Here is a 20,951-nt window from a genome sequence, read left to right as displayed (position 1 = left end):
TTGCGGAGCGGAAAATGACAGCGTTGTATATACGAAGTGCAAATGCTGCTCCAGTGTACGCCACTCGCATTTTTATCAAAAAGTATTGACGTTCAGAGCAAATCGTGATGTTCTGCGGTTCTGCACCGAGCTGTGGTAACCCTTAAATTTAACATGAGATCGAGGGTTGCGCAGTGCAATTTTAGCCACGAAACAGCTATCGAACCACGCGTGTACTTGGCGCCCAGTATTCCACAGCCGCGAATCAATGTTTGATCCTTCGCTTTTGAGCATATAATTTGCAACATTTATGTTATTTTGTTCAAAATTGATGCATACAGTATTATATGGGCCGAAATGTTAGAGAATATATTTTGGCGCTCATGTTGGTCGGCCTGACATCCCAACACAAATCCTCCTCAAAATATCCCAAAATAACCCATCGCGATATTTGGAATTTCTCGAACAGACGGGACGTCAGGCCCGTCTGTTCTGCGCCAGGTAGTGTTATGCAGTGACTGAACGCTCCGCTTGTGCTACCTCGGACGCTTAAAACAGCTGGCTGCCCCACACCAGCTGTTGTGTGCAAGTGCTGTGCGCGTGTGTCGCAGTTGTTTCTATGTTCGTTGGCGCACGCGCGCAGCCTGAACAATTGAATTATAATTTGTCAATAGTGTATATATGCCCTCACCCCTATCTCTTTCCTACTATCCCCTCACCTCTTTCGTTTCACTCCTTCAAACTGCCTGCTATCCTTTATTTCCGCTACCCCAGCTCAGGTGCCGCCGATTAGTGATGGCAGATGCCGGGGTGAGCAAATATCTTTTACCTTCCTTTTGTTATTTTAAATAAATAATCACTAATAGTTTGGAATTTCCTCAGGAGGTGCTCATTTTTCCTCAACACATCCAAATAACGTTTCCATGACCTTGTCCAAAGCGTTGTGCGTCCCAGAGAAGACCCTAAAAGGTTACTCCGTAATAGGTGGTGCCCAGTCTGAGCGGGCCGCTAGGCATGCTGGGCATACTTCGACTTCCGGGTCGTTCGGCGAGATGCGTGTGTACAGCGCTTTGCTTGAAATGCATAACTGACAAGCTTGAATTCGGCTCTTCATGCGTTAATACGCGCGAATGAAGCCGTAAAAAAGGTCAGGATGCTGTACGTGCATTATTATGTCCGCGCTCGACGTTCCGTATTTGAATTAATGGCGAAAAAGCGTTACAAGTGCGAACGCTTCGGCGTGCGTCGTCTGTTCGCGCAGAAGTTTAAGACGCTTCATTCACTCGCTAAAAAGTTCACCTGTTGTTACTATTATCATGCGGCTGCTACATTGATCTCTAATATATGTTAGGGTACATATTTCCGAGAGGTTTCACGCTACCAGGCGCTGAATATATGGACTACCAGCAACCGTAGCCTAGCATTGCGTACTAACGCACTGCTGCGCATATTGTAGAAGAGTGGCTACGACGGCGAAGAGCTTGCATCATGCAAATCTTCGTAGTACTTGCGGTGCTTTTTCTACACCAGCCGAGGTGGCCTAGTGGTTAAGGCAGTCGGCTACCGAATCGGTGGACCCGGGTTAAATCCGGGATGCGGCGGCCGCGTTTCGATGGAGGCGAAGCGCGAAAGGCGCCCGTGTGCTCTGCGATAGAACCCGTCTAAACTAATCCGGAGTCTTTCACTACGGCGTCCCTCATTGCCCATGTATCGCTTTCAGACGTAACACCATACAATTTACAATATTTTGTGAGTTTATAGCATTTACAAAGCTTTCACGTGCACTGCATCGGAGGGCTTCTTGCCACGCGGTAGCACCGGAGCTGTCGTTGCCTGCATGCAAGCAAGGTAGGCCGCGTTTTATTTGCTGCGCTAAAATTGGCACATGCGGCGCGTTGAGCTCCTCCAAAAAGTCTGCACTTAACAATGCTTCACAACCTTAGCAGAGGTGCACAATCTGTTTTGCTGTCGATTAATGTTCTTGTCAGCTCAACTGCTTTTGTCGAATATTTGGTATGGCTTATGGAATAATTATTGCACAAGCTGGCATGCATAACAACTGTCTCAAGCAACTGAATTTCAGTTCGTCCGTAATGCAAAAATGCAACTGCATGAGAAATGTGTTGCATTTTCAGCCCTACTGTATTCTTTCTGCCAGTGCGAATTGCACCGAGCATGCGCCGAGACCTTGTGGCTGAACCCCTCAACTAATGTGCGTCAAGGGCATGGATAGGCAAGTGACATAGCAGCTATTCCAGCACTGAGAGAGGTGCACCCATTTACTTAGGCTTTGGTACGTGCATAAGAACCTTAATTACACTCACACACAAAATTGACCACGCATAGTTATGCACTGCAATGCATTGCACAGCCTGAATGGTGGTGTGCGACACTACATGCCATTTACATATAACTTGCAGCTCTGAATGTTAAGAATTCCTGTGCCTGATTTCCCCAATGCTGGTTGCTGCATTATGTGGAAGAAAAAGAAGTACTAAAATAAATGCTTTGTTTCATGGCATCTCTTGAATGTTCACTAGCTTCAGAAAGCAAATCAATGTGGCTTCCCATCAAGGCAGAGGAGAGCCTGTAGCCATTTTGCTGTCGTGTACTTAGTGCTCAGAGCCTATGGTCCAAGAAGAACCGCCAGCCCCTGTACGGACAGATATCCCCAATGGCGGGCACCTCAGCTGTTGATGCACATGTACAGAAATGTGGAAATATAAATCTTATGCATTGTATGCAAAGTGAGCAAGGTAAGGTAGGCAAGGAACAACACAAGCAGCTAGGCAGAAGATTAGCTTGTCTTGTGTGTTTTTAATGAAAACCTCAAGCCAAAGCAAATCATCAAAGCCTGTTGCATGCACAGCTTCGCTACAGGCACCACAACATAAACGAAGTCAGGCACAAAGATAAAACAGAAAGCAGACTGCAGCCAAAAGCAGGACTAACTCTTCACATAGGCAGCTTTACTGTTGAACTGCAAAATGAGAAAGTTCATCGGCTGTTAATTGGAAACTCTTCTTGCCATGTGGGTAATAACACCTGATATAGCCTTTGTCTTGCAAAAACTCTTGCAGGCACAAATTATACTGCGCAGCATGCTATAAACGATTTTAATGCAGGAGATCCGAGTGCCAAATAGTAAATTATAATAAATAGCATGGTAGAGCGTAAAAAATCATGCTTCGGCTTTTCCAGCACACACAGAAGCTTGATCGGAGTTGTTTTCAGCATTTTCTACAAGTTCCTTTGACAAAGTCTTCTGCAATGTTGAACGAAAGGCATTTCCACCCAGTTTTAGTTTTGGCGTGAACACTGCGGCATAGCTTGCATGTTAGCTGACTTTGGTAAACCGTCCCTAAGACACTAGTGATACCAAAAATTCTGGAAAGTCTGTTCCTTGGCCCTTTAAAACTAGCAGTTTTATAGCATGTTTATTACTCTTTATGCTTACGGATAATTGACCCGGCCGACCACCAGACCATCCTTTGCTGTCCATGCAGCATTCTGCACTTCTTGAAATCACCAACGTGCAACGTCACTCTCAATTAATAAGTCAACCATTCAGTGCAATATTCCGACATGCAAGCATGCGATGCATCACACGTAAGCTAGAGACGCAGGCATTTATCTATATACTTCACATGCACATTCAGCCCCTAGACAGTTTTCAAATGATGCTTTGCTGCGCAGCGACAGTTCAGTATTATAACATTTGTCTCAGATGTCAATTCTGTTATGTGCTGTACAATGAAAGGCGATAAACAGCTAGACTCTGTTGGCTGCTAAAATTTTAAAGTTCGGTTATCCTGAAGTGAAGCTTCCCATAACTTACTGCCTCAGAGTATAAAAAGAATGGTGGTGAATAATTCTTATCACTTTGTAATGCGATCACCTTGTCAGTCACCCTCCCTCTCCGCACACAGGAATGAAGAAACTTAACTGCAACATGCGGGTCTATGCAAACTGGGAACTTTAACTTAACAGCTCGCTTATAATTTTTCCATACCTGCTGCGTGCACATGTCGACTGGTCTGCTGGTGAAAGCATGTGTTTCACTTTGGACATGTAGTTAGCTCTGAATTCCAGCAGCTCGCATGCAGCGCAAATTTCTGAGGAATAAGTCGCTCTGTCCTTTAACATCTTGTCGAGCTGTAGTGACGGAGGCCGAATAGCACATATCTGCACACCAACGACTGCACGGTGCTACACCGCCGTCCTGCAAGACCGGCTGTGGCCGAAGTTGTCCGAGACAGAAATTGGTGCTCCTCTAGGAGAGAAAACAGCCTACTTAACCAAATTCCCAAACTTCCGCAACGCTCTGGAACGTTTACCGCCAACAAAATGCTCGAAGTAAAGCCAAGGGTTGTCCGTGGAGCTCGTAGCAGGCAGTCTGCGAGCGGATCGCAACGGCATACTGTTTTCGCCGTTCATTACTTAACGGCACTCGGAGCATGTTGCATTGCGTTGCAGCGAAGTTGCTGCAGTTTGAGGCAACGCCGCACAACACCCTTTTTTCAGCGATGTGAGCGTTGTTATTAAGGAAAGAAACGTCGAAACTGCACGTCTGCAAGCAATGGCTATACAAACGAAACCGCAGGAACGACCCGGAAGTCCAAATTCACGTGGCGGAGCTTCGCCGTGACGCAATGTCCGCCGTAGTTTGGGCACCACCTATTTCTCTGCTCTGGTTAGACGCACTGCGTTCCTTTTTTGCTGTAGAGCATGAGGTCATCGTATCGGTCACGTTTGCAATATGCCATGCTCCGCGCACGACTGCACCAACAGTCTTCAGCACGTAATGTATGCAGTGGGCCGAAATGAAGACAAGCAGCAATGTGCATGCACCATTAAAGCACACTGCAGCGCCACGGAATCGGCATATAACAATGCCACTTCATCTCAATACTGTAGGTTTTTCCAGTTGTAATGAATCTGAAAAATCAAGCAACAAAAAAAAAACAAAGCAGATTGAAAGTTGAGACACCTTGGGCAAACACTCTATAAGAACCATAAATGCATATATACACAAGAGCAAACGCACGCAAAGAGCAGCTTGGGAGATCAAAAGAGAAGACAGGACTGGTGTAGACAGCAAATAAGAGTCTTAAAGGCACGCATTTTCTATATATTGAAACCTGCCACTCAGGTACGACTCGTACGAGTCTCGGAGCAAGGTTCAGTGACGGATTATCCAAACAGAAAAAAGTGGTTTTTGTCCTACTTGGCGAGAAAAAAAAAGTGTTTAAGCAACATACCTTGATGAAGTCACCAGCCAAAACCCAGAGATTAAATAGAAGGCTGCAACCGTTAGTTCCACACAGCCTACTGTCCTGCGCCTTCTCACATCGCAACGAACACTCAAACATTGGCGTTACATGTAGGTAGCTGTCCTGCAAATTTTATAGCGAAAGCTCTACTCCCGTACAAAGCTGAAGGTCGTGTGGCTGCGAAATTCGACCTTCAAACCAAGAGGAGCGGAGGCTTGGCTCTGACGTCATACCACGTGACTCGCCACAGCTGCGCGCGTTGAGCCGACGGCGCTCGCTCGCCTAGCAACTATCGAATCACGTGACTTGCTGCGCCTCGCCACGGCTGCGTATGTAGAGCCGACGGCACTCTCGCAACTTCCGGAAATCGCGTGATGCGCCGTTCGTTATATACAAGCGTGTGGCGTGTGCTTACCTTAACAGAGCTTTCGCTCGTGTTACTAGGTTAAGCCAGATTGAACCACTCAATTTTTTTTCTTGCGACTAAATGGGGTGGGGGGGGGGGGGGGGGGCTTTGTTTGCTTAGGGCCTGGGGTGAGGGGAGGGGGAACGGGAGGGATGTCTTGGAAGTAGGAGCCTTGGCGCGTACCCAGCAGGCCGCGCGCGCAGCAGAGTCCAGCGCGGGAGGCGAGGTCAAGATAAAATGACCCTGGACATTGGAGGAAATCCGCTAGGCCATGTTATTCCAGGGCACATGGAGGGTGGTCACGAGCGACGCGGACACAACACACACAAAGTACTGCTGCGACAGGATGACAACTATGACGGTGAAGTAGAGCGGGCTACCTTGAGGATTACCTTGAGCACTCGCAGAAAGAGGGGGGTATGTCTCTGAAGGTCCCTGCAGGCGATGACCGCAGCCCAGACAGCACCAAATGCCCTGAGGATGTACTCAGATGGTCAGAACGTCCTCATCCCGAACAGGACATTATTACAAGTACCTTTTGAATTCATCGATCGATGTCGCTCGTCTTTTCTATTCAGGCAGCAGAATTCAACTCCATAGAGAGCTATATCTCTGCGGCCCTGGGCATGGTAAACACGTGCTGTGCATCTTGTTTTTGCTTATTCTGGTTAGCTTCTCTTACATTAGCTTTGAATACGGCGCTCATATGAAAAAAAGTTTTTCATACAAATCCTGAAGTAGCACAGAAAACGTCTCCAAACATGATCCTCAAGACATCCTGACTATGCGCAATGGACTGACAAATGGATCCCAGTTGGATTGCTTGAGGACCAGTAGGGACAATCTGAGGACATCTGAACATCCTGACATTGGCATCCTGAGGTCATGCTCAGGACGCCTTTGCGTTGTCTGGGAGGGGACGGCTGCCACCAACAGCACATTGCAGCCATGCTCGCTATCGGAGGCGCTGGGAAATGCCGGGTGCGTGCTAGGAGTCGCCCATTGCAACGAGCTCCGCCGCCGCGAACGCCGCACGGAACAGCGGCATCATGGAGTAGGGGGTTGATGCTGCGTAAAGTACGTGCGATGCACCGCCGCTGCATCTCTTCCGATGGTAATGTCGTGGACACGCCGAAGTGCGCGGGAAGGCTACCATGAATCCGACAAAGTTCACGACAGCCTAGGGATGAAAGCAAGAGCCGCCGCGCGCTGGGAGTGGCGCGCGAACGGTCCGGGGCTGCATGCGTGTTAGGGTGCTCAAGTTGGTCGCCGTCCTGCGAGGAAGCCGAGCGTCTGGTGGGAGGCCATTACTGCACCTTGTCCAGGCAGCGGCGCAGCGAGGGCTGCAGACAGGCGGAGGTGGCAGCAGGGGAACCGCTGGGAGACGGGCACGCTGATGACCGCCATTTCCGGCGCCGCGTTGAAGCGGCGTGCGCACGGGACGGCCGCCATGCAGCAGGAATGCAGCACACGGGCCGATGATCTCCACAGCAGGAACCCATGCATGCAAGAGCGCGCTTATGACACGATAAACGCGATAGCCCACGAGAACAGGCTTCAAACCTGCGGCCAGCGCTCGCCGGGTAGGTATAGTATATGCGCTGGGAAAGGGACAGAAAAGGCACCGCTGCCGCCCGCCTGCGGCAGGGAGGCGACGGCCCACGTGCGAGAGACGCCGTGCGTAGAGTGAGGCGTGGGGAGAACTGCTCCCTTCCACTTTTCGAACGAAACTCTGGTTTCATCCAGGAGGCCCGAGAAAGCCACTCCCCACTTCCATCCGGACAGGCCGCCATTGGAATCTGAACCTGGCAACGTTGAACGTAAGAACTTTATCTAGTGAGGCTAGCCTAGTAGTGCTGTTCGAGGAACTAGCGGGAATTAAATGGGATGTGATAGGGCTTAGCGAAGTTAGGAGGACAGATGAGGCATATACAGTACTAAAGGACGGACACATACTGTGCTATCGCGGATTAGAGGATAGACGAGAACTAGGTGTGGGATTCCTCATTAATAAGGATATAGCTGGCAACGTAGAGGAGTTCTATAGTATTAACGAGAGGGTAGCAGCAATAGTAATTAGGCTGAATAGGAGGTACAAGCTGAAAGTGGTGCAGGCCTACGCGCCCACATCCAGCCATGATGACCAGACCGTTGAAAGTTTCTATGAGGACATAGAATCGGCAATGAATAAAGTAAAATCGCAGTACACTGTTCTGATGGGTGACTTCAATGCGAAGGTGGGCAAGAAGCAGGCTGACGACCACGTGGTAGGTGACTATGGGATAGGCTCTAGAAATAGCAGGGGAGAGCTATTAGTCGAATTCGCGGATAAAAATAATTTACAGTTCATGAATACCTTCTTCCGCAAACGAGAAAACAGGAAGTGGACCTGGAAGAGCCCCAATGGTGAAACTAAAAATGAAATCGACTTCATACTATGCGCTAAACCTGGCATCATTCAGGATGTGGCCGTGCTCGGAAAGGTCCGTTGTAGAGACCACAGAATGGTAAGGTCTAGACTTAGCTTAGACTTGAAGAGGGAACGGAAGAAGCTAGTGAAGAAGAAGACCATTAACGAGTTAGCCGTAAGAGGGAAAGCACAGGAGTTTAGGATAGCGCTGCAAAACAGATATTCGGCTTTAACTGAGGAAGACGATCTTGATGTTCTTACAATGCACGATAATCTGACATCAATAATTACGGAGTGCGCAGTAGAAGTAGGCGGTAGGACAGTTCGACAGGAAACCGGGAAGCTATCTCAGGTGACGAAAGATCTCATTAAGAAGCGCCAAAGCATGAGGGCGTCTAACCCTACGGACAGAATAGAAATAGCAGAGCTTTCGAAATTAATAAACAAGCGCAAGGTAGCCGACATAAGGAAGTTTAATATGGAGAGAATCGAGCATGCTCTAAAGAAGCGCTTAGCGGGGTAGATGCGGCATTGTTAATATCGAAGGGACGCTGCGGTGGAGCAATTGCCGGCAGACAAAGCAAGGCTAACCCCACCTGTAGCATTTCAACACCTCAACCTCAACCTCAACCTCAACGGAGGTAGCCTAAAAGCAGTGAAGAGGAAACTAGGCATAGGTAAAAACCAGATGTATGCATTAAGAGACGAGCAGGGCAATGTCATTAGCAATATGGATAATATAGTTAATGTAGTCGAAGAGTTATACACAGATCTGTACAGTAGCCAATGTAATCAGAGCGTTAAGGAGGAAGACAGCAGTGCACAGCAATGCGTCATCCTGCCAGTAACGAAAGATGAAGTAAAGAAAGCCTTAGAAGCAATGAAAAGGGGAAAAGCAGCATGGGAGGACCAGGTAACAGCAGATCTGTTGAAGGATGGAGGGGACATCGTGCTAGAAAAACTAGCCACCCTGTATACGCAATGCCTTATGACCTCGACTGTACCAGAAGCTTGGAAGAATGCAAACATTATCTTAATTCATAAGAAGGGAGACGCCAAGGACTTGAAAAATTACAGGCCGATCAGCTTACTATCCGTTGCCTACAAATTATTTACTAAGGTAATCGCTAACAAAGTCAGGGCAACGTTAGACTTCAATCAACCAAATGATCAGGCAGGCTTTCGTAAAGGATATTCCACAATAGATCATATTCACACTATCAATCAGGTGATAGAGAAATGCGCAGAATATAACCAACCTCTATATACAGCTTTCATTGATTACGAGAAAGCATTCGACTCAGTGGAAACCTCAGCAGTCATGCAGGCATTGCGTAATCAGGGGATAGAAGAGCCTTATATCAAAATACTGGAAGATATATATAGCAACTGCACAGCTACTGTAGTCCTCCATAAAGTCAGCAATAAAATTCCAATAAGGAAGGGCGTCAGGCAAGGAGACACGATCTCGCCAATGCTATTCACCGCCTGTTTACAGGAGGTATTCCGAGGCATGAATTGGGAACAGTTGGGAATAAGAGTAAATGGAGAATACCTAAATAATCTGCGATTCGCTGATGATATTGCCTTGCTGAGTCACTCAGGAGATGAACTGCAAATCATGGTCAATGAGTTAGACAGGCAGAGCAGAACGCCGGGTCTAAAAATTAACATGCAGAAAACCAAGCTAATGTTCAACAGTCTATACTTCGTCTCACAAGATGTTTGCAGCACTACGGAAGGTAGAGCTCTCTCGTCCAATCAGGGCTGCAGAAACGCAGAAAATAGTCCCTCGAATATTTGAGGAGTGTATGACTATTAATCAAAACAATAAGCATTGCAACTAAAAACATGATTTGGACAGGTATATTTAAATGGTAGGGAGTGTTTCAATCACTGGTGAAATTACCAGACAAAGCCCGTACGGACACAGCTCTGCGGAGGCCTGCTGCGAGGTAGTGATGCGTCGCCACTTTCCAACATGGCGTCGGACGAGTCTGTTGTGTCTCCTGTGTGCTCTACACCGACAGTGCGCTGTTTCCCCAAGCAGGCGAAGCAGGTGGCTTTAAATGTTCTTGAAGCGCTTCGCGTCGAGTGCGGGGGCAGTTGGAGTACAAATGCGCTCATCAAGAGGACGGCAAAACTCACGCAGGTGAGCGAGCGAACGCTTTACAAGTGGACAACGGAGACGTTGAACGCGGGCCGAGTGTTGTCACCGAAGAAGCGTGCTGGCGGAAGAGGCCGCGAGCGGACGAAGAAGCTGGACGATTTTGACCTGAGCGTGTTGCGAAGGGTGGTACACACCTTTTTCCAGAGAGGGGAAATTCCAACTATCGCGAAGGTGGTTGCGCATTTCGAAGAGGACGAAACGCTACCGACCGTGTCCGCAGCGACAATGCAGAGGATGTTGAAGAAACTTGGCTTCCGATATAAGAAGCGCTCTCGGAATGCGATGTTAATCGAAGCGACGCACATTGTGCAGTGTCGCCGCCGGTACCTGCGCCAGATAGCGGAGCTGCGACGCCAGGGTAGGCCTATTTTCTTCACCGACGAAACGTGGGTTAACGCCGGCCACACGCGAAGTCGAGTGTGGACTGACTGCACCATCCAATCTGCACACCAAGCGCATCGATCCGGACTGTCGACTGGTCTACAAAACCCCAGTGGCAAAGGTGGCAGGCTTATTGTGACGCATTGCGGTAGTGAGCAAGGTTTTGTCGAAGGAGCAGCGGAAGTTTTCCGAGCGAAGAAAAACTCGGGTGATTACCACGAGGAAATGAACGGGGAACACTACGAAAACTGGTTCTCCAGGAGACTTCTCCCACTACTACCACCCGGCGACGCCATTGTTGTCAACCTGGAGGACGACACAACCAGCAGTGCTGAATTCAGTTGTTATGAGGACGATGAGATGATCGAACCCGTTTAACGTGCGTTGCCTCTCGCGCAGCACATGGGCTTGTTTTGCATTTCGCCACCATCGACACTCGGCTGCCTCGGCACGCTGGAGTAAATAAATTTATATGCACATGACACGATTACTGAAATTTACTGCGACGCGACAACAGAGGAACTGATGAGAACAGTACCCTGGTTGTCTCACATATATCGGTGGACACCCGAACCGCGCAGTAAAGGAAGGGATAAAGGAGGGAGGGAAAGAAGAAAGACAATATCTCGGTGGACACCCGAACCGCATCGTAAAGGAAGAGATAAAGGAGGGAAAGAAGCGAGAGAAAACTGAAAATTGAAAGTTGGATTTTGAGGAAAGGCGCGGCGCTGCGCGGTGGAACACCTGTGGCTCGGTGCTACTATAAATAGAGGTAGAAAGAAGCCACCTGGACATCAGGTGGATCGAGCCACAGGCGCGTAGGAACACACTAATGTAGTGCGCGCCATCCTGATTGGACGAGAGAGCTGTACCTTTCGTAGTGCTGCAAACATCTTGTGAGACGGAGTATAGCAAGCGAACAGCAGTTCACAATTGGCAATGAGATGCTGGAAGTGGTAAAGGAATTCGTCTACTTAGGGCAGGTAGTGACAGCTGATCCGGATCATGAGAGGGAGATAACTAGAAGGATAAGAATCGGGTGGAGGGCATATGGCAAATTCTCGCAGATCATGAGTGGCAGTTTACCAACTTCCCTCAAGAGGAAAGTGTACAACAGCTTTATCTTACCGGTACTCACCTACGGGGCAGAAACGTGGAGGCTAACGAAAAGAGTTCAGCTTAAGTTAAGGACAACGCAGCGAGCCATGGAAAGAAAAATGATAGGTGTAACGTTAAGAGACCGGAAGCGGGCAGAGTGGGTGAGGGAACAAACGCGGGTTAATGACATCCTAGTCGAAATCAAGAGAAAGAAATGGGCTTGGGCAGGACATGTAATGCGAAGGCAAGATAACCGCTGGTCCTTAAGGGTAACGGAGTGGATAACCGCTGGTCCTTACGGGTAACGGAGTGGGTTCCAAGAGAAAGTAAGCGTAGCAGGGGGCGGCAGAAGGTAAGGTGGGCGGATGAGATTAAGAAGTTTGCAGGCAAAGGGTGGATGTAGCTGGCAAAGGATAGGGTTAATTGGAGAGACATGGGAGAGGCCTTTGCCCTGCAGTGGGTGTAGTCAGGCTGATGATGATGATGATGACTTCCATCCACAAGCGATCCTGGAGACGCCTGCTCCGAAGCATACAGAACATGCCCCTGCGTCACGTCCAGCCTCATGGACGACCCCTCCCAAGCGTGCTGACGGCACCAACACTGCACTGGTTCCCCACAAGTCGCCGTGGACTTGGCGACGCTGCCTTAGCCTCCCAGAGCGCCCAGTCAAGCAACCATAGTTAATAACAAGCGTGCCACAGGACGGCCGTACGCCAGCCTGGCAGGGTCTCTACCCCAACAAGACATCGATATTCTTTCCCTCTAAGAATCTCATGCCAGGACAGCCGACTTTCGTCTCCAAGGCTATACTGGCTACTTCGGCGTCACCTCCTTCACCAACCAGGTCTGTTCAAGTATCCCATACCTGAACCCCGGCCACCCTCAAGGCGCCACACGCACTGTCATCTACGTAAGGAACTCAAATTCTTGTTCCGAGGTGTATGTGTTGGACATTGCCTCCTGTGTATACACGTGAGGTGCAGGCAGAGAAATTTTCTTTTTGTTATTTTGTAAAACCCTAACCATAATATTAGTCCCCTGGAGTGCGCCGTTCGAGTCCGAAAGGGAACCCTCGACACTACCATGGCGTCGATTTACGTCGAACCGGGCAGACCATGGGACCCTTCGTGCCTTTCTTTTCCCTTCCATACTTCGTTGAGCAAAGGGGCCGTCATTGTTGGGGTCTTCAACGCACACCGCAGGGACTGGGGATGTGTCACTTCCAATCGCCGTGGACGTCAACTCCTGCCGCCATTGCCAAGGCTGGTCTCTCTCCTCCAGCCATACCCGTCAACCTCTGTGCGAGCTACATTGTACTCCAAGACTGACATGGCCCTCGTCGCGGGCGCGGGTCGATGCATGTGCGATAGGGTACCGGACAAGTGGGGGTAGGACCACTCCTCCATTTTTCTCACTCCCAGCACGAAGAGACTTGGTGACAAGGTGTACCGATTGGTGAGGTGGTCCGTTTTGCGTGCGTTCTACAGAGGCTCCAGTCTAGGGACATTTCCTCGAAACTATCCGATGCACGGCGCCCTCAGCTCCCGAGCAGAGAGGAAAGGCTTGAGGACTGGACTGTCCACAAAAGGACTGACGCCGTCTGTCGACGTCACGCCAAGCGCCGTTGGCGCGAGAGATGAGAAGGAATCTGCAGCTCCATCCAGACTGCGCAGCAATCCTCCAGGGCGTGGCGGCTACTCATGGCACTTCTACGGCCTTCAAAGATCCGACATAGATATCCGACGCAGAGTTCAGGGTAAATGAGACACAAGACCCGGTAACAGAGAAAAGGTTTAATTATTAATTTCAACTGTGACTGGTGCCAGTACGGCTCAACCATGGATGCGGTGCTACGATTAAGCCGGCTGGAGTCTGCCGGAGCTGGCTCTAACCATCTGGTGTTATGTGCTGTATTCCGGAGACGGCCGGCGCGTCGGTGGTTACGGGGCGAGGTAGTGGCTGCCTGGTACGGAGACAGTTAGCATAACAGGAGAGAGAGAAAAACTTTAGCAAAGGGTGGAGGGAGTCCTCCAGAGGTTGATGCCCTTAGGTCAGGCCCCATTTCCCATAGCTACAGGAGGTACACCTGTCTCGTCGCTGTTGCCCGTCCGCGGCGAAAGTGGGAACCGCTGTCGGATTTATCCTACGGCGTGTCCGCAACTGCCTAGACCAGTGTTGAAGCGGGCGTCTAGCTAATCGAGGGGTCCGATGCTCGCGTTCTTATACCCTTTTCCTGGAGCTTGTCGTTTTCCTCCTCTCCCGCACCTCGACTTTGACGGCTATCGCTGAGGTGTGGTGAGTCGCGTACGCAGGGGCGTTCCCCCTCCCGAGCCGCACGTTGACATTCATTGCCGACTTGCAGTGTGTCACGTACGCAGGGGTGCTCTCTTCTCATGTCGCGCCTCGGGGTCCATTGTAGACACATGCTCAGACACCGAAGTAGGGGCGTAGACCCTTGATGCTGCGTTTCCATGTCGCGTGCTACAGGCACGCTCCGGCATATTCCGTCCATGACACCTCATACCCCCCCCCCCCCCCCGCGGTCCTCATTCGCGCCTCCTCCCAGCAGGTGCCAAGGCAATCCGGCTCCTCGCAGCAAACCAGTGGAAGGCCTCTAGATCAAAACCACGGTGAACGTTAAACACCTGCGCAACACAGACTGTGCAAGACAGACATTCCATGAACTGACTGCAGTGCTGAACCACTCCAAATGGAAGAGTGTCCCTGGAGCAGACAAGGTTACCCACCAGATGCTGCACAGTCTGGACCACCCCGAGAAGGAACGCCTCCTAGAGTTACAGAACGCCGTTTGGACCTCGGCCGACTTGCCGATACCTGGCTGACGGTCATCATTATCCCGATAATCAAGACCAAGGACTCGGCCTAGCGGCTCAGTTCTTACAGGCCGGTATCACTCACATCTGTTGCTTGTAAGACGCTAGAGGCAGTGGAATTGGCCCGGCTATGCTGGATCGCACGGTTCATAGGATTTTCTCCGAACGCCAGACGGGCTTCTGGTGAATCGCGCAACAGCCAATTCCATTGCTGACGTGGTTGGTACCCTAGAGGAGACTAAGCAGAATGATAAGCTGGCCCTCCTGGTCCTGCTGGACGTTCAGGCTGCCTTCGAGAACCCCTCTCACGCCACAGTAATGGAGGCACTAGACCTTCTTGGAGTGGATGGCTGCCTGCGTGTCTTATCACCGCTTTCCCCAACAGATGTACCATGACGGTCCGCATCGGAAACACCCTCAGCACTCCAGCCAAAACACTCACAGCCCAGTCACAGCAGGCATCCAACAGGGCTAAGTTTTGAGTCGCTCCCTCTTTAACATGGGCTTGGCCCGTCTCCCTGACGCCATCCCCCACCGGCCTCCAGGTACATATATTAGAAAGGGCGAGAAAAATAAAGAAGAAAGTGCTCTGCCTCCAGGTAAAGTGCTCAATCCACGGTACCGACGTGGCCGTGCGGGTTCCTGACCCAGCGAGGAGGCTCATCACAGCAAGGAAGCCCCCGCGAAACGCCCTCGAAGGGGCCCACTACATCATGGCCTCTATAGTGCTCGCCGTCTCGACAACCAAGACGAATGACCTCTTGATCCCTCCCAGAGGAGCCAGAACACGGGTCACCAACCTGCACCTCAACGGAACCATTCTTTCCTGGAGGACCCAGGTGAAGCACCTTGGTCTCGTTATTGAGCACAGGCTGATTTGGATCCTGGCGAAGAGGACCCTTGTTCCACGACTTCATCGCTTAGGCCGGGTCGTTCCCTAGATACTTGCAGGCGGGAAAGTCTGCACCCCCACAGGGGCCCTCAAGCTCTAAATGCAGCTGGCACCAACCTGCTGCTCTATGCCTTGCCTCTCGTCTCCCTTCGCCGCTCCCGAACGAAGAGGCTGGAGACCCGATACCACTATATCATCCGCAATGTCTCGGGCTCCGAAGTCATTCGAGGTCCCTACAGCCTTTCCCGAGGCAGCAGCACTTCCTCTCTCCCTTCTGCTACTTAGAACGGGCCTACTTCACCTCGATAGGCTACACCATGCCCCTGTCGGTGCTCCCCTCCTGGCTCGGCTGCGTCATCTTCCCTCCTCAATAGTTGGACATTTCAGAGCCATCTACCGTCATTACTTCGGCCCCGCTCCGGTCTACGCTGTAGTCCCTCCTCCTCTAACTCGACACCCATCCCGGTGCACTTCGACTTGCAGGGTCATTCCAATTAAGCGCCGCATTCCCATCGCTGCAAGCCAGCAAGCAGCCGCAGCACTCTTGGAGGAGACCCTATCAGTAGCCTTCAGGTTTTCACACATGGCTCGGATTGTCCCAAGTACTGGGCAGGCGACCGCATCCCGTAACACACCCAAGCTGAACCTCTCCAAGACCTCTCGAAGACAAATCATTTCAGGGTCCCTTTAAGGAGCCCGTGTCGCAGAAAAGCGGCCACGTCATCGGCGTCGTTGACCGTGAGCGAAAAATCCCCCAAATCCCCAAATAAGCAACAGATTAGGTGGCAGGTGGGCCACCTATAAGTCGCGAGACCTGGCGTTATCACAATCTGTTCACCGGACTGTGAGCAGTCTATCCACGGTGTCAGGTTGTTACATTAATGATAGGTCGCGAGAGGTTGCTCGGGAATAGCAACCTGCGTCGCACAAGCCTCATAGGCGGCAGCACCTGCCATCGAAGGGCAGTGGCGCACCGCTTAACCGCTGCACCACTGCTCCAAGAGTACTATGAGGACTCCCGGGGATATATGAATGTTAAGTACAGAATGAACAATTCCGCATATATGTACATTAACTCATTAACCGTATCGCGTCAACCCTTAAGGCGGAGCTTAAGTGTTCCCTCCATTTTTTTGTGCGTGGTACAAGTGGAGGTTGGGAAAGGTGTTTGTAACCGGCTCTAGTAAACGGACTGCGCGCGAGTGAAAAATTAAGGGGCAAGCGCGTTTTGCTCGCCACCATCAACATTTCAAACCTAAAAAATTGAGTGAGTCGGAGTGACAAGTGCATATACAACCTTTGTCCGTAATGTTTCGAGACTGATTTATTTTCTTCTCTAGAAATGATTCCCCAAAACAAACGTTGGTTCGTATGTATAGGGCCATCTTTTCGGGATAACCTGAGCTATTTAAGTTAATTGCTGTGGCAGCCGCTAGATGGCACTACATGTAGAAAAATACGTTGTCACTAGTCTGCGCATTCCACTGTGAGTGAATGTGGAGATATGGACGTCCACCTCGAACAGCGTGTACTCCACCGATCTTTGACACAACATGAAGCAGTCGGCTGGCGAAGGCTGCAGACAGGAACATTCTCAAATCTACACATCCTACATAAAATGTTTCCCAGTCAATACAGGGACACATGCCCATGGTGTGGAGCCATTCCAACACTATATCACATCACATGGGAGTGCAGAAATAACTTCTCTTTCCACAAAGAAGAAAAACCCAGTGCGGCACAGTGGGAGTGCCTGCTCACCAGCGGCTGCTCACAGTCAGAAAAGGATTGGTGCAGCATGCTCTCAAAGTGGCCATGCTCAGCGGTGCTCTGGAATAGGGGCGCCGACCACTCAAGACGACGGAGACTTCAGTAAAACATGAAGACCTCTGTTGGCCACTGAAAGCTGTAAATAGAGCAATAAAGTTATTCCATTCCATTCCAAACATGATTCTGTGTGAAGCTTGGCAAGACAGCCACAGAGACGTATTAGCTCCTTCGTGACGCTTACGGCAAAGAGACATTATCGCGGGCGCGAGTTTTCGAGTGGCACAAGAGGTTCGCTTCGGGGAGAACGTCGGTGAAAGACGACACAAGGCAGGGACGCCCTTAAACCTCACGGAGTGAAAACAACGTGACTCGGATCAGGGAAATCGTACAGTAAGACCGCACCATTACAGTCGGCATGCTATCAGATGCTCTCGACATTAGTAAGACAACATGCCACAAAATTTTGCGTGAGAACTTGGGGAAACGAAAGCTGAATGCCAGACTTGTGCCGCACTCCCTCACAAGAAGGACACGCGGACATCAGTGAGCGCTGATTTGCTCTCCGAGGCAGAGAAGGGCATTCATCGACAGCTTCATTGCTGAAGACGAAACATGGTGTTTTCAGTACGATCCTCAAAAAACAGGCAGAGCGCGGAATGGCGGTCCACAAGCTCTCCGGCGTCGAAAAAGGTTGCGGTGACAGAAGACCGAAACAAAGACGATGTTGATAGTTTTTTTTTCGATTCCAGAGGTGTCATATACCACAAGTTCGTCCCACAAGGGCAGACGGTGAATCAAGAGTTTTATATCCGCCTGCTCCAACACATGCGTGATGCACTGCGACGCCGTCGCCCTGACTTATGGGCATCTAGACAATGGAGCCTTCTCCCCCATATGCAAGTCTGCACACTGCTCTCAACCGACAAAATTTCTCGCCAAGCACAGCATTACTGTACTTCCCCATCCGCCATACTCGCCTAACCTCTCCGCATGAGAATTTTTCTTGTTTCCTCGTGGGAAGAGAGCCCTAAAAGGTAGCTGGATGGAAGCGTGGAGGCCATTCAAGGCGCCACGACAAAGGAGCTGACAGCTCTGCCAAAAGAAGCGTTTTCCAACTGTTTCCAAGACCTCAAGAAGCGTTGGAAGCTGTGTATAGACTAGAAGAGAGACTATTTCGAAGGGGTGCTGCACAAATGATTTCAATGTTAAACGCATTTTTTTAAATGAACTTAGTCTCGGAACTTTACGGACATAGGTTGTATATAGCCGCCGCTGCTGTCGCCACCTCCCCGCGTCGCAGCAGCTGCCCTCTCTGGGAGCTACACATTCAGTGAATGCTATAAATGCCGAAGCAATGCGATAAATGCCGCGAAAAAATACCCACTGCCAACATACGTACCTCATTCAAAAAGTGAAAGACAACGGACCGCCTCACAGGCGGCGTTGCGTAGGGCTACAGCTCAGATGGGGGCTTAACTGCTTCCTGTAAGCGCGCGCATGTGCAGTGGGTTTTGTGAATTCGGTTGATCAGGTGTCCCGATATTTTTTTTTGCATTTCGCCTCCATCGAAATGCAGCCACGCGGACGGGTTCGAAACCGTCACCTGAGATCAGCAGAACGAACGTCAAAGCCACTGAGCAGCCAGTGCTCCGGGTCGGAGCTCAGTTCACAAAGCAGCCAGCAGCGCAGGAAAGTTATGCATTTAGCGCCTGAAGAAAATTACAAAGTACTTTCAATGTTTGTGCACGTTCGATGCTCTGAATGAAACCGCGCTGATCTGCTAAAAAGCTGAAAACTCTTTTGGTTCACTCGAAACGTGTTGTAGATCATATTTAGTGCTACTGGAGCACATTTCTTTCCCTTTCCACTGGCTTTATCCCTTCCTTCACGGCGTGGTTTGGATGTCCACCCAGAGCAAAACCTCACCGCGCCTTTCGCTTCTGCCACTTCTCCTCGTCCTCGTTACATAGCGTTTCGCGGACCTTTGGTCAAATTTGGGCACGCGCTACCGTCTTCACTGTGAGATTGAACAGCCGTGCCCAAGGAAAAGAAGATAAAGGACGAGAGCTTGAGGGCAGACGCTATAGATGACGCCAGGTCCAGTGTTCTGTGTGAATGCGCTGAGCTCGAATAGCCCATTTCTACGAACATTTACATCAGTCATGGGAAAGGACGTGTGCTCAGGCTCACGAGTTCATTGGTGATTGTTACGCTCGACGCATACCGCGAGGTCGCCTGAGGACCGGAAACGAGCGGTATCCTCCATCCCGCCTTGGTACAACGGAAGAATGTTCCCCCTTGGGTATACGGCCGGTCAGCAGACGGTGTGTCGGGGAGACGGACGGGCTCGTGCGAGCGAAGCAATGGCGTCCTGGCGCGGGTGCGATAAACGAAGGTTCACGCCCGACCTTGGTGGAGGCGGCAGCCGGGCCGCCGGCGATGACGGCGATGACGGCGGCGACGACAAGAGATTCTTCCAAGAATGGAGCACCCGCACGTGAGGCGCAGCTGTGCGGTGATGTCCGAAGAGCGGCGAGGTTGTGTGTGCAATTGAGATTCGCGGCGATCTCCAAGGGAAAGAAGGAACACTGCCAGCGGGCGGGCGGTGCCGTCCCGGGGCTGAACCTCGGACCGGATTGGTGCTCTTTGTTTTGCAACGCATATTTAATCGTATGTTTTAGAGGGACTAGGAAATTCGGCTGATGATGTAGACAAATAAATTTCAACTTGTAACCCGATGCTTGTCTGGGAAGCTTCTTCCAAGTGCCGACAGATAGACGGAACCCATGAAGAAATATAACATGATAAACCTGAAACACAGCCCTGTTAAATAAAAATGGGCAAATGTCTTAATGCCATTCCCCTTATGCGCCGTGCACAGAGCGTGTTGCACCCCAACCTGCGGCACACGCCTCCCCTCGCCCCCCTCCGAAGTTTAAGTGCGTTCTTCCATTTCATTCTATGTCGGAGCCGTCTAATGAAGAGCAGACCTGGGCATCCTCACGAGGTCGACGAGCCCTCATGAGGGCGTCTTCACCCTCACCTCATGAGGATATCACTCGGTGAGGTGAGGGTGTAGAAGGATCGGCGCATGAAAATTCGTGAGGACGAGGGTGAGGGAGGGAAGACATGATGAGGTGAGGGCGAGGGGGTGGGGGCAAGAGGCACGTTCTGAGGGTGAGGGTGGGGGCCCGACTCCGGGCTACCGGGTACTCCGGGCTAACGTTTCTTGTCTGTGCAGCCTGTTTATTTATTTATTTCATAATACTGCAGGCCAATAGATTGGCCCATGCAGGAGGGGCTATACAAGGCATTGAAAATGACAAATACTAAGAAAATACATGGGGTTACAAACAATGAGCAGAATAACGAAATACAACGCTCATTTACTCGAGAAAATGCTTCTCAAGAGCTTTACTAAAATTTGAGGACTGGAAAATGGCCTCGGGAAGAGAGTTCCAGTTGGAAACAGTCCGTGGAAAAAAACTGTGCTTGAATGAGTCAGTCTTTGCAAAAATGGGTTCCAGCAAATTAATTCGTGAATGGTGTGTTCGGCGCGTCAATTGTTTGAGAATTTCAGGGCGGGGTATGTTTAGTTTATGTGTTAAAAGGTTATGCATAAACAACAGACGGGAAATTTTTCTGCGTACTTCAAGTAATGGAATATGGTTGGTTTTCATTAGTGTTGTAGGTGAGTCTAACCTCCTGTATTTGTTATAAATAAACCTAACCGCT

This window comes from Amblyomma americanum, chromosome 1, assembly GCF_052857255.1.
Source record: "Amblyomma americanum isolate KBUSLIRL-KWMA chromosome 1, ASM5285725v1, whole genome shotgun sequence".
Lineage (NCBI taxonomy): Eukaryota > Metazoa > Arthropoda > Arachnida > Ixodida > Ixodidae > Amblyomma > Amblyomma americanum.
Note: the sequence above shows the minus strand (reverse complement) of the source record.